The sequence below is a fragment of the Drosophila rhopaloa genome, unplaced genomic scaffold (genome assembly GCF_018152115.1).
Source record: "Drosophila rhopaloa isolate 14029-0021.01 unplaced genomic scaffold, ASM1815211v1 contig_167, whole genome shotgun sequence".
Classification (NCBI taxonomy): Eukaryota; Metazoa; Arthropoda; class Insecta; order Diptera; family Drosophilidae; genus Drosophila; species Drosophila rhopaloa.
In genome coordinates, this window is record NW_025335047.1 from 8,232,933 (window position 1) to 8,253,730 (window position 20,798).

The 20,798-nt window shown below is 39.2% G+C and overlaps 1 protein-coding gene across 5 annotated transcripts in view; it reads left to right on the forward strand.

Moving 5' to 3' along the window:
* Nucleotides 1-272: 272 nt before the first annotated feature.
* Nucleotides 273-20,798, forward strand: part of LOC108046375 (stAR-related lipid transfer protein 13) — a 99,931-nt gene continuing 79,405 nt past the window's right edge. For 2 of the 5 annotated variants that reach the window (XM_044458423.1, XM_044458426.1), the window contains exon 1: nucleotides 273-1,300. The gene's annotated coding sequence lies outside the window, so the exon portion shown is untranslated. The remainder of the gene's footprint in view (nucleotides 1,301-20,798) is intronic. The other 3 variants (XM_044458422.1, XM_044458424.1, XM_044458425.1) reach the window with 3 other exon arrangements.

Below are 20,798 nucleotides of genomic sequence, written 5' to 3' on the forward strand. Positions count from 1 at the left end.
TTTGAGATCGCTGTTAGCGATCTGTTGGCCCAGCTTGAACGCAACATGTTGCTCTCTGGGCTCTCTTTTTACCCGCTTGTTGTAGTTCTTGCCTGTTAACTTGCACTGTTAACCGGTAGTCGTCGTTCTCGCAAATGTTAACTCCATACAAACTGCACTGTTTCCCATATAAAACTCACTGTTAACCGCTAAATGTAAATGTTAACACTTTTGGAAATCCAACAAAAGTGGTTTGCCCGTTCGGAGGCGGTTTCAGTTTAAAAATTTCTTCGACGTGAGCGGTTGCTGCGCGGTTTTACTCGCGGATTGTTTTCGAATTGCGGCTCCGTTTTGCCGTTAAATATATTACGATATATTCGTGTGTAAAAAATTAATAATAAATATGGATTTGGAAAATTTATTTATTTAGCTAACGTTCGAAAAGAACGACGAAACTGTGAGTGCGTCACGAGTGTACATATATTTTGGATACGTTTTATGAATGAGCGCGGGTGTGAACGAATTATTCGAGTAAGAAAAATAAGCAAAGCGATAAACAGAGGCACACTCACACGACTGCGATTATAAACCACACTCACCATTTAACAATAAAGAAATCGTTTGTTTTTAGAAAACAAATAAGAAAATATAAAATAAACAGCACGGAAATTGCAGTGGCAAACAAAACAAACGCATCGATTGTCAGGCTTGAATTTCGCACGGTTTCTACGCTGCCTTTTCCCCCCAAAACAAAAACAACAACACTCCCTTACCCTTTTTTTGAAAGCAAAGAAATAATAAAAATAAAAACTACATTCAGGAAAAAATATAAAGCTAAATAGTGCATAAAAATCGGTTTTCTTTGCGGTTCGGTTCCGTTTTTTATATAGTGTGCGTGTGTTTGTTTCTGTTTCCCCCTATCTATCTCTCTCTCCTTCTCTTTTTTCCCCACCGCCCGTCTCTTTCCCTCTTCGGAGAGAGAACTGCGGAACGCGTGTGCTTTTGTTTTCGATTACGTTTACTACATTTTTTGTACGCCCCATAGAAAAAAACATGACGAAATGTTGTTGTTGAAAACGAGAAATAAATACAAGTGATTACAAAAATATAAAAAAAATAAATAAACGAAACAACGAATGTAAAAGAGAAATTATAAAGTTCTCATCTATACGAAAAGAAAAGTTTTGTGAAGAAATATACAAAGCGAAATTCTATTTGGTGTTTATGGAATTTCCGATGGTGTTGTGAAACCAAAAAGCAGAAAAAGGAAAAACTTACTGATACTCTCTTCTCGAGCAGCAACTGCAAACGCATCTAAAAGGTAAATAGAGCTTTGGGACCCCATGCCGCTTATCTTCGGGGGAGGGTAAACAAAGCAGCTTATCTGCAGGTCCATAAAGATCTGCAGATCGCACTCAGTGTTTATGGGTGGCTTCGGGCTTCCTAGAACAAAACGTCAGAGTTTAGATACATCTTGTGATTGTCTTTGGGTTCGCCACTTACTTTCACTCCCCAAAAATTTACCTGAGTTTCTCGCTTTTCGGTTTTCGGTTTCTAGTCTAGTCTCTCCTTTTTTGTCGTGGTACAACTTTATCTTGTCAGCTGCGAGCTGAAAATGATAGTGATAACCTATATAATATATGTTTACAGTTAGTTAGTCGCTGGCATTATCTACGCGACGTTTCTCGGTTTATCTGTGATCGCTTTTTGGTTTCAGTTCGGATCGGTATCGGTTCTTAAGCATTTCCGCTGCGTTTGGACTGTCAGCGCTTATTTCGATTCATAAATCATAAACGCTGTGTAGTTTGTTTACACTCTTGCTTGGAGGTATTTTGCTTTTCCCTCGCGACATTTGCCTTTAATTTCATGGGAATAATTATCGCCGAAAAGTGCACAAAAAATTCCATTTGCATATTTATTGAGAACTCAGCTGAATAACAGAATTTCCGGTTCTATGGTGCGTCATCGGTGCGGATCGTTTTTAACCCCCGAGACGCAGGCGACCCGTTTTGTCTGCCATAACAGCAACTCTTGATATGGTCCGCCCTTTATTATTTTACAGCATAGCCACCTTATATATAAACTCGTTTTGTTTTCGTCGTTTCTGCCTTTGCTGTTTATACTCCACATATGTACCGATAAGTATGTAAATAAGTTCACAACGAAACACTTGTGCTGGGTGGTTGATAAAATAGCAAATTTCAGGTAAATAAAACTGAAACAATATTTCGGTCGGCCTGGCATTCTTCCTTTGGCTGGGAAAAACCCATTTAATTTTGTTTATTTAATTAAAGCATCCGAATTACATCCAATCGAAAAGATTTTAATACCAATCTATGTGATTATTAAATGGAATAAATGAAATATATGGCTTACAATATCATTGAAAATATAATATAGTTGGCTTACAATATCATTGAAAATATCACAGCTCTATAAAGACTGTATTTAATATTATACACTATTTATTCAATTAGGATTGCACTTCTTATTCCTTAATATCGTTACTATTTGGAACATAGCAATTATAATGAATATCCAATTGTTATTTAAAAGACAAAGAAATCCATCTGACGTAGTATTCAAACCGTCAGCAACATTCTTAGACCTTAAAGCTTAATCTTTTCCTGAAATCTCCTCCGATTTTTAATTAAACAAAACAGTGTACACCCAATCCAGCAGCTTAGAAGTTAATCTTTTCCCCCGATTTTCTCCGATTTTATTCAATCGCTTTCCCTCCGTTTCGCTGCTCACAAACATTTATCAGGCGGGGCAGGTTCATCAATTTCATGTGTGATAAATGTCGTACAAGAATTTACACAAATATGCATGTCTCCTCCTCCAGCTGCCGGGTACAAGCTGAGTTGACAAAATGATTTGTTCGGGCGCCCGATGTTGCCTTCATTGTCGCCAGCCTCATGAGCATCTTCATGATCACTGAGCGCCACCCTGAACTTACGACTAGAATCTCGGGGATCGGTCTACAGTCTGGAGCCCAAAAGCAGCCACTAATTCCAAACAGTGTAAGGCATTATTTATTTTTAACTGAGGTCATCAGCGTAGACATCACATCGTCTATTACAGAAACGCCCGCCTCTCTCGCTCACCCTCTCCACAACTGTTCATTCCAAAGTGATGTTAGCTCCCTCCGGTTCTCCAATTCTCTGTGCTCCGTTCTCTATGCTCCATTCAATGCTCTCCATCTCTACACGGAAACAAAATATGATCTTCGATCTGATATTGGGGAATCGGAGTTTAATATCAGTTGATTTTCAAGTTAATAATCTTATAGACACATTTGTAATACCACGTAGTCTTAAAATGAAATCAATCCCAATTGATCTGTTTCTCATTTTTCTATAGTTCGATGTTTAACCTTTTATATGAAAGTAGTTTAGTCTTTGAATGTGATAGTTTATGTCAGTAATTAATATCAAACTATTGTTCTTTAATAGCATACAATTCAAATTTAATCTATTTTATGTTCTTTATTAAGAATATATTGCATTTAAACTTATCGAATCAGTCTGAGTTTGAAAACTATCGTTTAAATATTTTAATCTTTTAATTTTGTTGATTTGATTTTGCGAAATAGTAGAACAAATACCTCTCATTCAAATACATTTTGAAACCCATTTAAAAATACGTTTATTTTTTCGGTGCATCGTTTCGAGTTCAATGGTGTTGTTCTTATTTCAAAGTTAATGTGCTCGGTGCTGTTTTTGTTCAGCTGTTGAACTCGAACTCTCACCAAATTATGCCACACACACACACACTCTGATAGGGGGAGAAAGAGAGGGGTAGCGTAGCGGGGGAAAGAGAGGGCGAGTAGTTTCAGTTGGGTTTAAAAAGATCCAAGATCCAAGACCCAAGACCCAATGCCAGCGGGGCCAGCAAACATTATTTGAAATATTTATGCTTGACTTTTGCGCCTCAATGACTTTTGAATTGCCTTGCCTTTGGCTGCCAGTTTTTACACACACGTGTGTGCTTCTCTATCTGCGTTTTATGTCGGTTCTTAAAGATACGCACCGATCTTTGTGTATATTTTTACATGCCGGCGCACATATGTTGCATCAATGGATTTTCTATGATCTACGAATCCCGTACCCCACCACCAGTGAAAACTACACAAACATTAAAGACACATTAACCTGCTTTTAATTTGTCAATATTAGCCGGTCTTTGGCCGTCCGAGAAGAAAGGCCTTTCTCGGGTTCTCAGGCCAGGCCACACTTTTCATTTCTTTCGGCCATCGTTGGAAAGTGAGGCAACAAATAAGATGGGAAAAAAAGCAAAACAACTAGGCAATAACTCTGCACGACAGACCCAGCATGTCTGGATGCCTGAATGTTGACCTTTTCACAGCTGGAACCATCTCTCACATCACATCGTTTGCGAGTTCGGTTCTTTTCGGTCCTCCAGTCAGTCCAGCATTTTGGCCCATTGCTCGGCCGCTTGTCAATTTCTGTCAGTTGCTTGTCAAAAAATTTGTTTGGCTGTAAAAAATGCAGTGAAAACGTTTACCACACACCACCAAAAAAAAATCGAAAAGGAAAAACAAAACTGAAAAACCAAACACGATTTTCATGTAAGCCATCCAGAAAATGATTGACGAACCGCACTGACGAACCGACTAACTTCTCAGTACAATGTGCTTACTTATAGTATTGAAAATTCCCAGTCCCCGGCTGCATAATTAACCTTTTTGACCAGAGTTTTGAGGTATGTGTGTGCCATAGTACTACACCCATGTCCGTTCGTTTGCCCGGTCTGTTTGCCTTTGTTTACAGCGTAATTTGTTGATAAATAAATGTGAAAACGCAAACAAATCGGGGGGAAACAACAACCACCGTGCTACGCAATCGACGTCCGCTGACTAATGGGCCCCACTAATCTAGTGCTCTCCCTTTTCCACTCTACAAGGTGGTAAACATATAACTTAAGGGCTCCATTCCGTTGGACACGTAGAAATATTGGTCGAATTTTTATTCAGATATTCCCTTTATGGCATACTTGAAATTTTGCCAATTTGTCTCCAACTGACACGTCTGCTGCGTAGGTTCCGGAATCCGGAGGAAATTTTTTTGTCACCTTAGAAAACGAGGTGGAAGTATGTGAAGGGCGTCGCGTTATGGCGCCATTAAAAATGAGCTAATTTAGCATTTTTTAACGAACTTGATTATTAATTTCTGCTTTTGGCGAAAATCACCAATTCATTCACGCTCGCCGGCACAGCAGGTGATCTATCTGCGATGATCTAATCCGCAGCATTCAATTGCCGTAATTAGGCTCAATTAATTTGGCATAAAAGCGGAAATGGAAAAGTGCTGGTTCGGACGGATGCAAAAAAAAAGCAGCCAAGAAAAGCCAAAAAAAAAAAGTGTCGGAAAAAATTGTCTTAATGATAGACATTCACTTTTATGGACGCGCGAGGTGTGTGCCTTAATGGAGTGAAATTTCTGGTAATTGAGCGCGACGAGCTTTTGACTCTTGGGTGCGCATTTGATGAATTTTGAACGAGTCTATATATTTTTGCAGCAATTTAGTTGGCTTTGTTTTTGGCACGGCTCAGTGCCTCGGCTTCTACCTCTTCTTTGGATTTTGCCTTTGCTTTTGCTTTAGCTGCTGTTGCTGCTGCATTTGTTATGCAAATCAAGTGCTGCCATATGTATGAAGCAGAGATACGTGTATACATATGAACTAAGAAACTGAAACGCTGCTACAGCCGGTAGTATACAGAGAAAAAAATATACTGAACCTAATCACCAGTCAAGTTGTTACTCTATTTTATATTTTTTGGCCTAGGCTTGAGGGATGAAAAATATCTAATAAACCAATAATTTGATCAAATGGCACTCTATCAAATTGGTTAAGTTGCATATTATTTTATTAATATTATAACAATTATTTTTAAATAAATGTTCTTTTACAAGATTCGAGTTTCGATTTAATATGAATAAGATTTTAGTTTTTAAAGGATTTATATTAGATTCCATATAACATTTTTTCTGTGCACTGGAGCTATAGTTGGAGCCGGAGATGGAGTTGGACGGACCGGGCCAAGTCGGTTTGGGCCAACTCAGACCGGCACACCACACAAAATTGAAATAAACTGAATCCGCGAACTGGTTGTGTAGGCAGCCCACGTACAAGGTCTTCAAATATGGCTCTTTATTTAGCCGTTGTTGCTGGTCTTTTCTAAGCATTTTTCTTCTATTTCTTGTGTGTTGGATTTTAGACGCTATAATAGCATTAATTTACCATACAATTTCATATTTATGGCCATTGTACGCTGAAGTGCAATTCGCTTTTAAACTTAGTTTTCTTTGTTTTTTTTTTTTTTTGGTTTTGGTTTTGCCTTTTTGTTTTGTATGTTTTTCAATTTGTGCAGTCTGCAGTTCCTGAGTGAGTGAGTGTCGTGCCTTCTGTGTGGGCGGTTTGTTTACTTTTGCGCCCCATTTTTGGTTTTTAATTAAGTTTGTTGTTTATTTCAGTTACATGCATGCCGCCCTCTCGATTGCTCGCCTCCCAATAATTGATTAATTCCCAGTTAATTTTTATTGCAAACCTTTTTTATTTGCGAAAGCTTGTCGATTAGAATTTGTGTGAATCATGACTACGTGATAAACAGGCAATGGTCAAGCGTAAATAAGTTGTATACAAATGTACATTGTACGTCCTAGGCAGGCGACTATTGCATATATATATATTTTCAAAGTGCATATAGACTGATAGACTCACGTTCCCTTAGAGATTAGATGGCGCCGCAATAAAATATAATTTTTGATGACCTTAGTGGGATGATCTCATCGCTGATAGAAAATCGGATTTAGTCGGGCGAACTTTTAATGGGAATTGGCAATTGGCATGTGCTGGGGTTATCATAAGTACTTTTCTCGAATTCATTTAGAGGTGAACCTTCTATATTTATTAATACTTTTTATTATTATTGGTTTAACGTGTGTTTGTTTCATTTCTTAACTTTCATTTAACATTCTCTTGAAAATGATCTCATATTGGAAAGTGAATTTGCTAATTCTTATATATACGTTTTTACTGTCATATCTTTTCATATTTAAATTACCCACTAATTTTGTTTATTTATTTCTTTACAGGTTGGTTGACTTTCTCGCTTAAGAATCGTAAGTTTAAGCCAAGTTTCTCTGTATTTATTAAGTAGCAAACTGAATTAAACATTTTCGTAGACGTGCATTTTTGCTGAGAGTGCTATCAAGTGGAGTAGCCAATAAATAGCGCCATATGCGATTGCCAGACTGACTCACAGACATATATTCGTTCATCAGCCGTCTGCCGAATGCAATAAGAAAGTCGGTCCAACTCAAAATTGTACATATTTTTGACAAGCTGACAGCGCTAAAGATGCGCTCGCTTCTCCGGTGACGTAATTGCCGGGTAAAAGCTGTAAAAAAAAGGCAGAAAATACGAGGTATCGAGAGCAGAGCAGTTTCGAGCTGAGCGTGTGCAAATTTACTTTGTGAACTTTATCACCAAACTGTGCGAATTAGTCATACGATCGAACCCGAACGTTTGTACTTTGGCTTCGAGTTGCGATGATGTTGATGTTGTGCACGTTTTTTATTACGGTTGCAGCATTTCCTTCCTCAGACAGCTGAGAAGTCCATTAGGCGTGCCTGTTTGTAATACCTGGGATTTGTGTGGTATATAAGGTATAAAAGAAAGAAACGTTGAAAAGAAAGAAACGTTGGAATTATAAGTAATAACCATTTAAAGGGGTTTTAAGTGCTAGAGCATTTTTAACATTTGTGGTAGGGCATATTTCCCCCCACGCAATCTTTTAAAATAAGGTAGCACCAACAGTTTAATAGGCAACATTTTTGCTATGACCAAAAGATATCCATATGGTCACAATATACTTCATTTATTTCAAATGATGATCAATTTAATATTTATCTGTTTTTATGTAGATCTTTTGAATGACATCCATCAGCTACATATCTTGAAATTCAGCCTAAGTATCAGGTATTTTGAAGTCGAATAGTATTTTTCATAGTTCTGGCTGAATGAATGAATAAGTGAATGAGTTCATCGGTTTCGGCGTCAGCATTGGCCATTTCTGTGCCGTCTGTGCCGCGTCGTTGTTTAACCAAATAATAAAGCAAAAACCGCCAGTGCGTGGGCTCTCGGAACTTAGTCATCGGCAATGTCGGGGGAAATGCAGCCCGAAGAGTTGACTGCACTTTGTCAGCCAAAGCAACTGCACTGAACTCGGCTGATAAGACCCAGTGTTTAGTTTGCAATAGCAACAGCAACGGCAGCGGAGGCAGTCTTCTCCTACGAGACAGACAGACAGCCGTTGGAGATAAGGAAAAGAGTTGCGATCATCGAGGAAAACACATTTTCAATTTGATTTATGGCATGTAAATTTATGGAAATTTACTGCGGCCCGAGCATGATTCTCGGTAGGCCAAGCCAAGCCAAGCCATGCCAAGCCCGATAATGTGTGGAAACCGAGCAGATAGTTTTTCCACCGCTGCCGTCTGTGTGCGGCGCATTCCAATTATATTATATCATGTGCTCGCAGCATTATCGCATATGGTAGTGTATATGGTGCTGACTCGCGATTCTAGTCGATATGTAAAGACCAAAACAAGTTGTTGAACAAGTTTCGAAACGCCTTTTGCCACCGCTGCACGGAGAAAAAACATTATCAGCTGGATATCTTCCCATAAAATTAACAAAATAATTATTAGCATGTTAAATTTTACTACAAATTTTAGAAAGTTAAGAGAAATAGTATGGGAGAATAATAAAAAGTATAGAAAGTGAATTACAATTTTAATAAATATCAATTAATATTCGAAACGTACAGAATATGAAATCTTAATTAGCAAATACGTATTTTTCTCTGTGCAAGAGTACATTACGTATATTTAAAAATTTTATTTCGAACACCCAGAACTGGGCACTACAATGTATGCAAGACAAGTCTTAATTACCCAACATTTATTTGTATTTTCATTAAAAACTGTGTGTATATACACACAAATGTACCAGTTTGTTCGTTTGCCTGCGGCGCTAATGAACTCGCCGTCGTCTTGTTAATAATTATTGAAATTTTTGGCTGGCTCTCTTTTTTATTTTGTTTATTTGCTGCCTCTGTGTAGTTGCTTTTAACGCGTTCAACTGGCTTTTGAATTGATTTCGGCAATTAAAGGCCCCCAAATGAAATTGAAAACGTTGAAAGGCATTCGGCTGCGCGCGAAAAAATCGTTTTAAAGTTATTATAAATATTATTGTGGGACACTCGAGATCGGTGATTGATGGTCGTTCGATGGCCGAGCGGAAATATTGCTTTAAAATATTTTGTTTCACACGTGCGGAACTATACTCCATCTCTCTCTTTGTCTGTCTCTCTCTTATCACGGGCATTCATTAGCTGCTGATAAAAAAAAACAGTTGTTGTTGGGCCTGCTGCCTGATAATCTCTTTTTAAAAAGTCACTCTGATAGCGCCGGGCTAGTTCCATTTGATTTTGTTTCTCATTTTCTTATTTTCCTTCGTTATTTTTGTAATTTTATCTCGTCTGATAAAAGCTGGCGTTATGTATTTGTGACTTAATTAGTTTGCCGGCTATATACGAGTAGGTGGGCAGCTAAAATCGCTCGGACCGGATCTCTGTTGGCCATCGAAAAAGTATCGAAACAACACCAACAAGAACGACCACCGATTTCCAGAGAAGAAAAAATTAATTAGAGACGCCGCCGTGCCGCTGATAAGCAAATACAAATAAATAAACACAGAAACGCAAACAAATAGAGAGAAACATATGGCGGAGTCCGAAATCCAAACACCGACTTGGCTGCTTTAAATTAGTCGCATTAACTATGTATGTTGGGTAGAACTTTCTTCTTGATTAGTGGGTCAGCAGAAAGGAAAGAGGATCTAATTATACACAAATGTGACAAGACATTGCATTAGTCATAATACAGAGAGAGAAATCATTATAAGAATTGTGGAAAAAATGGATTTAAAAGTGATAATATAACTTAATATAACATTATATTAATTTATAAAAGAAAATTGGATTTTGCGTTAAACATAATTAAATAAATATATTAAAACATTAAATTCTTTGCTGTGTATCGTTTATTTGAATTCGAAAATTTGTTCGTAATTCATCCCATGCCCTGACCACCGGTTGACTTGTGCGTCAGCCTTGAACAATTGCCAAAATTTGTTAGCGAATTAGCTTAGTTTTTCTTTCTTTTTCGTTGGCGGCATGAGAGATTTATAATTCCGTCTATAGGACAAAAAAAACAACAATTAATGATAGATATAGATCGCCTAAGCAGTGCTGATCTCGGGCAATAAAATAACAAATCCGCAGCAATCAACATTTCTCCATCTGTTTGTCTGAATTGATTTAATTTTCACGTTTTTCATGCGTCCACTGTTATTTTCATCGGATCGTAAAAAGTTTATAATGCGATTGAGTTGCAAAGGCTACAAATGTCGCCATTTATAAATACCCCAATAAATTGGTTAAGGTCGAAACGGGCATAAATCTGTGGGCCAGCATAAGCGGGCATAAATATCCAAGGAGACATGGTCTTGATTTTAACGACTTTCCAAAGTTTTATGAATGAATTTTGGGTTTTTGTATGGATACAGCGGGATTAACCGGGATCGAATTGTATGAAAGGAATGCTTTATATACCCGTAAATGATGTCACAGCCCCCGTTGTTGTTGTTGTTTACATTGGGACCTGACTGGGCCATAAATTATCTAGTTATGATTTACAGCCCCGCCAAGTAAATGCAAATATGCTCGCATATTTGCATGCCGACAAGTCAATCACCACTTGACGCTGATATATTTAATCGCCAGTGGCGGGAGTTAAAAAAAAAATGCCCCGCCGCTCATTATAGAATTTATAATTAAATGCAATTATTTACAACTATGTGGATGGATGAAGGCGGAGGCACTGACCACCGACCATCGACCACTGGATCGCCCGGCATGATGATGATAATGAAGAGCGTCCGCCGGAGCACCAACCGCAATTCTGTAATTATATTTATTTTTACAAAATGCCCGCGACACGCTCTGTTTGAATTGAACAACGAAAACAAGTGATTAGATGCCAGCCAATTTCAGTATTCAGTATACGGTTTGTTTTCGTTCTGCGGCCTATGCTCATGTAGATACAGTGTATCTGTATCCGCAAGTCCGCCGTGCGGACAGTCGAACAAACGCGTTTGCTGATAGACGAGCCACTAGCCGCCTGACTGACCATTACAAATGTTCACTTAGTCGGGCCACAGATATGGCCATATGGATATGGATATACCACTGAAACCGCAGTGAAAGAGTTAGAAAGGGAGAGAGAGAGACTTTTGCATCGTCTGCCGCTTGCAGTTTTTATTTTCACATTTATTTTCCTTTTTTTTTGTCGTTGTTGATTATTTCTACAAAAGCCACTAATGGATTTTGATATGCACAACACAGCAGCACCGGCACACACACTCGCACACACGCATATTTCTATTAAGATGATGCGACTGGCCACTCCAAGCCATTCTCCGATCTTACACTTTGCAAAATGATAGTATATTTATTAGAAGTCATGAAACTTTCCATGTTTTATCTTTTATTCAAAGAGTTCCCCATGATTCATGAGTGTATCCGAACTTTTCTGTTTTTTAATAGCTTAAAAATACATTTATCTTAGTCACAAAAATGTTTGCCCTTCCTTGATTTAATCAGTGTTTTTTTCTCAGTGAAGCCACTCCACTCCTCTTTGAGTCGCTGCTACTTTATTTGCCAGACTGGCGGCAACGTCCAGCGGCATGCCAGATAAAGTTCTTGCGCTTTTCGGTAAAAGTGCAATCGTTAGAATGTGAGTGGTGTGGAGTTGGGTTTCTGAGTGGATCGAGGGATCGGGAGGAGGGATGGTCGCCGATCGGCGGCGACGACCCGCTTAATTATCAAAGACATTTTTCTCAATGGGCTTGGCCGGACCGGTGATAATACCCCACAATATAACCAGGAGTGGCCGGCTGTTGGATGTTTTCATTTTTAGAGGCGAGGTCAAGCGGCCATTTGGCCCGGCTGTCAGTGGAGTGATCTAATGTGCTATCCAGGAAGTGCGGACAGTCGCAGATGTTTGCCAAAAACAAGGCAGCCGCATTTGCCAGCCTCCTGGCAAACAGACAACTTAGGGCTCAGCGGCATTAAAGTGCCTGGCATAAACAAGAAGGGAACGAGTCCGGCCAACACTAAACTAATGGCGGTGGCAGCCACGCCGGCGTAGCACGGTTCAATGAATTACTTCATTAGTGCAGGCGTGTTCCGTGTGGCATGCGTTGTATCTCAAAGATACTCGTACTCTCCGCACTGGCAGACAGTCAGCTTTGTCCGCTGAGCGTTGCCATCGTCTGCCAGTCAGCCAATCTGGCACTGAGGAAAATATTCTATAAAATATACAAATAAGTCACGTACTATAAATGAGAGAAATGCTTAAATGTGGAAAAAATGAGGGAAGTACAGACGTACTTCTATAACTTGTACTTTTCTAACTGGAGTTCTACTGAAAATTAAATATCATATACATAATCCCCACGCAAAAAAAATTAATTTCCAAAAATTCTTATTCCATTATTGACTTATGCATCATCATTTCATCTAAAATAAACAGCTTTTTTGCAAACAGATTAAGCTGAATTCACTCTTTTTTTACCTTTTAAATAATACTACATTTAAAGACATTTATAAGAAATTTAAAACATTATTGTGTTGACGCAAGTGCTTATATTTTCTGCTTATTGTTAGTTCTCAGAATTTCTCATTCTTAGCTCACAAGTTTGTAGTTCGAAACAATAACTTAAAAAACGAACTCATATTTTCAATATTTAATAAACAATAATTAACCAAAATGAAAGTTTTCTATGTTCTCTATTTATGCTATTGATGTTTTTTCTCAGTGTTTTTGAGTTCTGGGCCCTGGCACTGTGAAGTGCAACTCACAACTTTATGTTGCCATGTTGGCCTCGGATCGCGTCAACTGTGCGTGGAAATTAGCTGCTGATGTTGCTCCTCGACTACTTCAGTTGGCTGTCCTGTAGTAGGACTCCATGGGTCGCTAGCCTGCTGCCTTAATTGCGGAAGTTATGAGCATGGAATTTTAATTTTTTCACTCGAAAAGTGTTTTTTTGTAGTAGTAGTTTACAGTTAGCCTTGCTTGTTTTCGGGGTCTCGGCAAACATCCGCCAAACCTTTTCACTGTTTGCATTCTTCGGCTGCCGCCGAGAAAGTGTCAAGACGAATGATTGCACTTCTCTACGCAATGGAGAATGTCTCTCCGTGTTTGTTGTGTTCCCAATTTTCCCCTTATTTAGTTCTAGACGTGACACTTTCGACTGCTGCGCTTTCCACCAGAGCTTTCCTCGTGATCCGTCGTCCAAGTTGTTTGGCCTGTTCTGGTTCCTTTGTGTGTCTGTGGCTCGCCGGTGTTTGCTTATTTGTGGGACAGATGCGTTGGAGTCGCTGGCATCTGAGTTACTTAAGAGGGGCTCAGTTCAATGGAGCTCAGTGCGCCCGCTCGTTCGTCAATTCGTCATTCGTTCAGTCAACTTCCTGGCTTGTTTTCAAACGCAACAGCAACAGCAAAAGCCAGAGCAACAGCAACTGGCAAAGTAAAAAGCCCAAGACTTGGCCAAGAGCAGCTGATGTTATATGTGGCTGCCTTTTGGAAATGGATGGAGACGTCGTTTAAGATTAAGACGACTTCTTTTTACAGCCGTGTGTGAGTTGCAGTTGCTGCGGTGAGTGCGTGTTGCTGTTGCTGCTGCTGATGTTGCTGCTGCTGCTGGCGAGGTGAGTGATGATGATGAATGTGTTACAACGAAGGTTAACGACTTTCAGCTTTATAAACACAGACTCGCAGACTCACAGCTGATAATGCTGGCTCTCTTCTATCTTCTATTGTGGCAAAGAACTCGTCGCCGTCTTTTTCTTGGATCGTGTGTGTGCCAGCTAATTAAGCCGCCAACAAGCTAATTATAAGTCGCGTCTGGCACTCTAATTGCAATTTAAATAAATGTGGCAGGCGGTCGAGCCACTTTGGCCAACCAGTTTGGCATTTGGCCAAAAAGGAGCGTTTTAAATTTCAATTTGTACAAGTCAGCGCGTTGTCAATGCACTAAGAACTCTCTCTCTCTCTCTATCTTCTCTCACTCTTCTCTCTCTTAACAACTAAATTACACTTGTCCGCATGTTAACAATCTATACACTCGCACACATTCCGGCCAAACCAGCAGCAAAGTTAGTCATTTGGCCCAGTCGGTATGTCTGAGAGAACCGAGATTGCAATGGGGTTAGCAGCGCAATCTGCTCAAATATAGATAGCTAGTTAGATGCCTGGCAAACAAACAAACAAACAAACGGACAAACAACTATTCCGCCAGCAACACAGCAACATGTGTAGCCATGTAGCAACATCGCAGCAGCAACACCAACAGCAACAGCAACTGCAGCAGCAGCAGCAGCAACAACAACCGGCTTTGGGGTATTCTAATTGCGCACAAGCTTAGCAGCTTTTAGTTACTTTGTAGACTTTTAGTTGCCAGCGATTTTTGCATAGATACATTCACTACTCCGCCGATACAAAGATATAGCCGGGCAGCTGGCCCACAGACTGTTAATTTATGCAACGGTCCTAGTCCGGATCGATACAATAAATTGCTTACCAAGTGTGGCCGAATAAGTGTTCTATTGATTTCTGCAACACCTTGTCTTCAAAAGGCCAAACTGACTAACTGTTCTGTCAAAATGTTTCGGCCTGCCCACGTTGGTCGTTGGATCGCCAGATCGTAGGATAGTTGGGTTGGTAAAAGACAGCAATCAGTGCACAGGAAAAAACTAAGCCACATATTCTAGGAAACATTGTAAGTATCCGAAAAAGGTACTTGAACTATCTAATGGATAGATATTGAATACTATAATAGACTAGTGTCTAGTGCACTTCATATTATTATAAAGTTTTATCCTGAACAATTTTATTTTAAATTTAAATAAACAATGAAACATATTTGAATATACCAAAATTTTCTTACTGTATGTGCATTGCATGTGGCATGAAATTCAGTTGAAATAATGACACACCCGTTCCGATTTGAAATCCCTGTGTGTGTGTGTGTGTTGTCTGTGCCATATAGATACAGATACAGTCAGAGCCACAGATACACATCTCTCCAGCCCATAGATTTTTTCACTTGAAAATGAAATGAAAATTACTGAACTGTAACCATATGTGGCTTCATGCTGCTTTATGTTAAGTACTCTATGTCAGAGTTGGGTTCGTTTGGCTATGCCAAGAACGTTGTGGGCCCCATTAAAATTCATTTAATTATGCTCGTAAAATAAACCACAGACGAGCAATTAATTTGGCAAATAAGTGAGGCCAATTGTTTGCGCATTAAATTTTCGAGCGGTCGATCGGGTTTGCTCTTGGGTTATCTTCGCTTTTTTTTAGGGATTTTGCCGTTTTTATGGTTTTTTTAATGCCAGTTTTGAGTAGTTTATTTTTTTATTTGGGACCGCCCACAATTTATTTGCCCATGTTCAAAAAAAAAGGTTAATTACAATTTATTGCCAGCGCTTTTGTCGTTACGCTCACTTGATCTTTTTCAAAGTCCCTGTCCTACGATCGCACAATTTTGATTGGGAACAAACGGCAGGCAACGTCAACAATTTAATTGCACATTTGCATTAGAGTGGAAAGTCTGACTCGTGGCCTGTCATCAGGGATTGCTACTGTTGCAGTTGCTGCTGTTGCTGCTGCTGCTGCTATTGCAGTCTTTGTGTTGCTCCTGGTGAGCGGTTTTCATTACAATTGCCTAGCACAGGCCACGTTTGATTTCTTAATTGTCGCTAAATGCGGGACTCGCCAAACATTGTCTTTAAGCCAGACAATGTTGCTGCTGCTGCTGCCATTGTTTTAGCATTATCGTCGATCATTTTGTTTGCAATGAGTTTTTGTGGTTGCTGAGCACACGAAATGAATGTTTGGGTGCACACAGCTGTAAAGGAATTGTCGAACGAGCGGCGATCATGGTGGTAATTTCGGCATGCTGGTTGCTGCTTGAAGTGGGGTCCACATTTTAATTGCTTCCATTTCAATTTATATTTATTTTTATCCTGGGGAAACTCACAATACTTACACCACCACTGGAAAGAAGTGCTGACAACTCACCCTTAGAGTCAGATACCTGCATAAATATTCACTTTAATAGATCGCTTGCATTAGGGTTGCGCTCTTTTGTATTCAAACGAATGCACAACATTGCATGGCAAATAACAAAAACAGTTTGTCAATGTTCCTGAACTACGCTTAAGTGATAAATGATACTGCGACACGCCCACATCCGCCCCTTTTCAGACCCTAATTATGCGCTAGAAGAAGCCAAACTTATGTAATCCCCACCGAATGTTAAACCCTAGTTTGCACCCACTCCCAGGGCCACACTTTCACTACTTAAAACACTAAAATAACTTATATTTAGTAATTTCAGACGCGCTTAATTTACATTTAAATATAATTTTCGAGTTGCCCCTTTTAATATTTCCCAGCGACAGTTTCTAATCTCTTTCGTTGACATCGAAAGGCAGTTTTCAATGGATTTTTTCCCTCGGTTTTTTAATCGCTAAACTGTCTCATAAACCCCGAATTTTATTTGACAAGCGCGTTTGGCATACGAAAGCAGCCGAGGAAAAAGGCCAAGAAACGAATTTCTATTTGATAGATATTGCGAGTGAGAGAGGTCACTCGCGTGGCACATTAGTGGAAATTATGACGATTTTCCCCAATACAATAACTCAAAGTTATGCTGACAGCTATGGACCCGCGTATTATTAATTCAATTTGCTTTCGATTATCACCGAAAATCCCATTCGATCGCATAAAATCCAATCCCAGGCCAATTCGGTTAGCTGAATCGCGCTTTGAGATGTTAATGCGCCAGCGGTGAGCTAATCTTTGTGATTTAGGTGCCACCGAGCAATAGACTTTTGTTTCTCATTATTTATGAGCGTAATTATAATAATTTTTATGCAAACTACGGTGTACATTTTACGTAAGCCGCCACTTTAATTAAAGTCGAAGCAGGAAGTTGGCTTACTTTAGTGCCGAAAAAACATAACAAAATTATATATAAACTGGACTGGGATTAGAGCCCCTTTTTTTTTTTTGTTTGGGGCAATTTGGCCGGCGGATGCAAAGTGCCATAACTCATGTGGCGGCGAAAATAATTTGATATCAAAGAGCGTCTGTCTGGAGATCGCATAAATTATGAATGCAGTGAGAGGTGAGGTGTTAGAACCTTTTAGATGTTTGCTTTTTTCTTCATTTTTTGTTGGTAGAATTTATGGCTGTTTAAACAGACAGATAAAGTTGGTGTCATTAGTGATTTATGGTGGGATAGCCTTTGATTGGGGTTCTCATTGGCCCAGAGTTCACCTTTCGGTTTGACATTGAATGGAAAAAGCCAAGCGCCGCTGAAAGTGGGTTCCTCTTCTTCTGCCGGCGTGTGAATTCTGTTTTCGTTGCAACTTTCAAAGTAAAAAGAGACGCGGCAAATTAAGTCAAGGTGGGCTGCATTGCATTACTCATGAACTCAACGCGAAGTATTGAATTACATTCGGCGAGTGCATAAATACTATCCGCAAATGTGGGTGAATGGAATGCCGGGTAGGATTTCGGATGTCGGATTTCAAGGCAGCTGAAAGCGAATCGCTATCAGGAATACGATTGCCCACCCTCTTCAGATAAGCAAACTTTCCATGGAAGCCATATGGAATTCTGCGTATGAATGAAAGTATTGAAAAACCTGATGCCTGCATTTTGCGATTAGATAGTGTACACAGTAAATAAATATTTTGATAGAAGGGAAAACTACCCCTTAACTCTATTCTATGATACAATTCTTAAGGTGTTTACTGTTGCATACAAAATTTGTAAAATTTATAAATGAAATCTGCTGTTTAAGACCTTATTTAATTTTTTCACTGACTTTCCTTATTTAAAGTATAATAGAATTACGCTAAGTGCAGAAAACGAAACACCCTGAATTACTCCTCATATATTGCATTGAGGCATAAACAGTCTTTTTCTTTTAAGTAAGTAAAGCTTCTTAGAATTTAAATGCACTAGTGGCAACTGATGTAAAGAAACACTCACGGCCCTGATAAACTGGACATAAAACCTATCAGCTAAAGCTGACCCGAATGAACTGGCTTTCAGCTGCTGATAATATTACTCGGAGGGAAGCGCTTTTTAATGTATTTTCTATGTTGTGAGTAATAATTTCCAAGTTTACAGTTTTCAGAAGGTTAAGACTGCTTTACGACTTATATATAAAAGTAAATAAACAATATTTTTTTAAAGCACTTTTTAAAAGCACTTTTCAAAAGCACTAAAAAAATGTCTGTTCGAGGCTTTTATGTAAGCCCCAACATAAAAAATTATTTAAAAAGTAATTTATATTTAAATATGTAATTGAAACAGAGTTAAAAAGTAGGCGTACGCCTAATCCTTAAAAGCCGACAAATTACGGAAAATATTTTTCCAATGCGTACAACTGAGATAAAGTACATCACATAAATTTAAAATTTAATAGGCCTCTTGTTTTACTTGGATTAACTAAAAATTTCCTTGCCGCCTTTCATGCGATTTAATATTATATGGCCATTGAAGTTTTATATTTTTGTGTTCCCTGTCTGGCAACTCGTTAATGTTAACAACTACGAAAACAACACCAGCAGCAGACGCAAAAAAAAGCTGGATTTGCCCAAAAAAAGCAGTCGAAAAATGAAAATAACTTATTTTTTTGGTTGTTGCTGTAAGTTTTTGCCCATTTCAAGATGCCGCTGGTGTTGCTGTAAATGTTGTTGTGTAAACAAACTTAGAAGTTTCCAGCTGTGCGCGTTGATTGCCATACGACACGATGCGTTTTCAAATACAACAACAGCAGAAACTACAAAAAAAACAAAAACAAAACAGTGAGGGAAAAGCAACTCGGATTGCGCATACGCCGTGTATGCACTGTGCCGCTGTTGTTTTGAACAAAAATAGCAAATGCTGTAAACATTTTCGAGGTACGCAATCAAGGCATAGTCTCGTACATAAAACACATTTATTTTGTATTGTTTTTCTGCTGTTTCATTACGAATTCCGTGCGTTTTTCCATGCTTTAAGGTGAATTTCATATTACGGCAACTTGCTGTTATTGTGTGTAGTTTTTCATTAATTTCTCCTTGGTTGCGCGCACGTCAATCATACGCAGCGTTGTACAAACAATTCAAATGGTGAGTTGGCATTTATGGCCAGGTCAGTGAGAATGAATGAAAAGTGAAACTGATTCCGACTGCGATTCCTTTTCGCCAGCATTCACTGGCGCTCTTTTATGGCTCTGAACCTTGAACCGTCAAGTGGCAATCATTCACACTAGGCGACAAATGAGCCAAGATTGATAAGCCGCCGATTATTTGTAAAAAAATATATAAATCGTGCCTCTTATCTCGCTTCCTCTCGCACTTTAATTAGCCACTTTTATCGGCCCGCTCGGTGGCTGTCAATTTGGCTAAAAATAAATGATTACTGCTTCTAGTATATACAATATGATATCATGCCGCTTCGTTTTGCCAATTAAAACACAAAAAAGCGACAGCTTTTTTTTTCGTAAATTATGACTAGCGATAATCACAGGCAGGCGTTGTTTTACTACTTTTTTTTTATTTTTTACTCATTTCCAGAACTTGGTTTGGTCTAGTAATTAGCTGAGCCTGGGCTTGGTTGTGGTCGTCGCATGCGTAGCTCAAATTTCAAAACTACATGCACTTTGCGCAGATACAAAGCCGGTTGGCTGGCTAGTTGACTGGATGGTCGTCTCTCTGGGTGTGAAAAGATTTATGTGCTAGGCGAGAGCACACATCTCCGGTGGTTATCAATGCAGCAGCCGCATCAGCAGCAGAAAAGCAACAGCAGCAGCAGCCATTCACCCGGGCAATTCCAGTTTCCAGACTTCAGATTTCATTGTGAGCGGCCTCTTATTTATGGTCTGCTCAGCTTTTTATAACTCTTCGATTTATATTGATTTGTAATGCACATAAAAAGCAAGCTGGGGCTGCTGATTTTATATGCATGCGGATGACCTTGTCTGTGGCCAGGATCGCATCGTGAAGATCGCTTAAATTATCATAGTTACCAAATGCCGAAGGTCGCTGGAAAGCCCAACAAGTGTTGCATGTGGCCAATGCCGCAATGCATGTGCATGTGCAACATGTCAACAATCAGCGACTCGACGACTCGGCGACCAGGTGACATAACCACCTACAAGCCAGACTTCCACATCTGGGCTATCGCATATCATTTTGGCTGGACAGCCAGGCGTCCGAAATTGAAACACTTGTGCTGGCAAATATTTTACCAATTCGCTGGCAGAATTTGTTAGAAAAGCGCAACGCCAACCGACACTTGGCCAGATAAAGGCGAAAACATGCTGGGAAAAAAAATTATCCCACAAAAGACCTGAGCGCACATGACAATTTGTAAATTTATGGCCGTCGTTGTTGTGCACTCGAATTGCATAAGTTCACCTGGGCTTTAATGCACAGCGGGCAAATAGCAAAATATTTGTATTTGCTTTATTAATTAAGCTGCGGCTTGGCTGCAGTAATATTTGCGTATGCGATGAATATTTCCAATAATATTTGGCAACGCATTTGATGCCCGACCAAAAATGTCAACAGAAAAGCAATGAGTAAACAAAGAGAGATT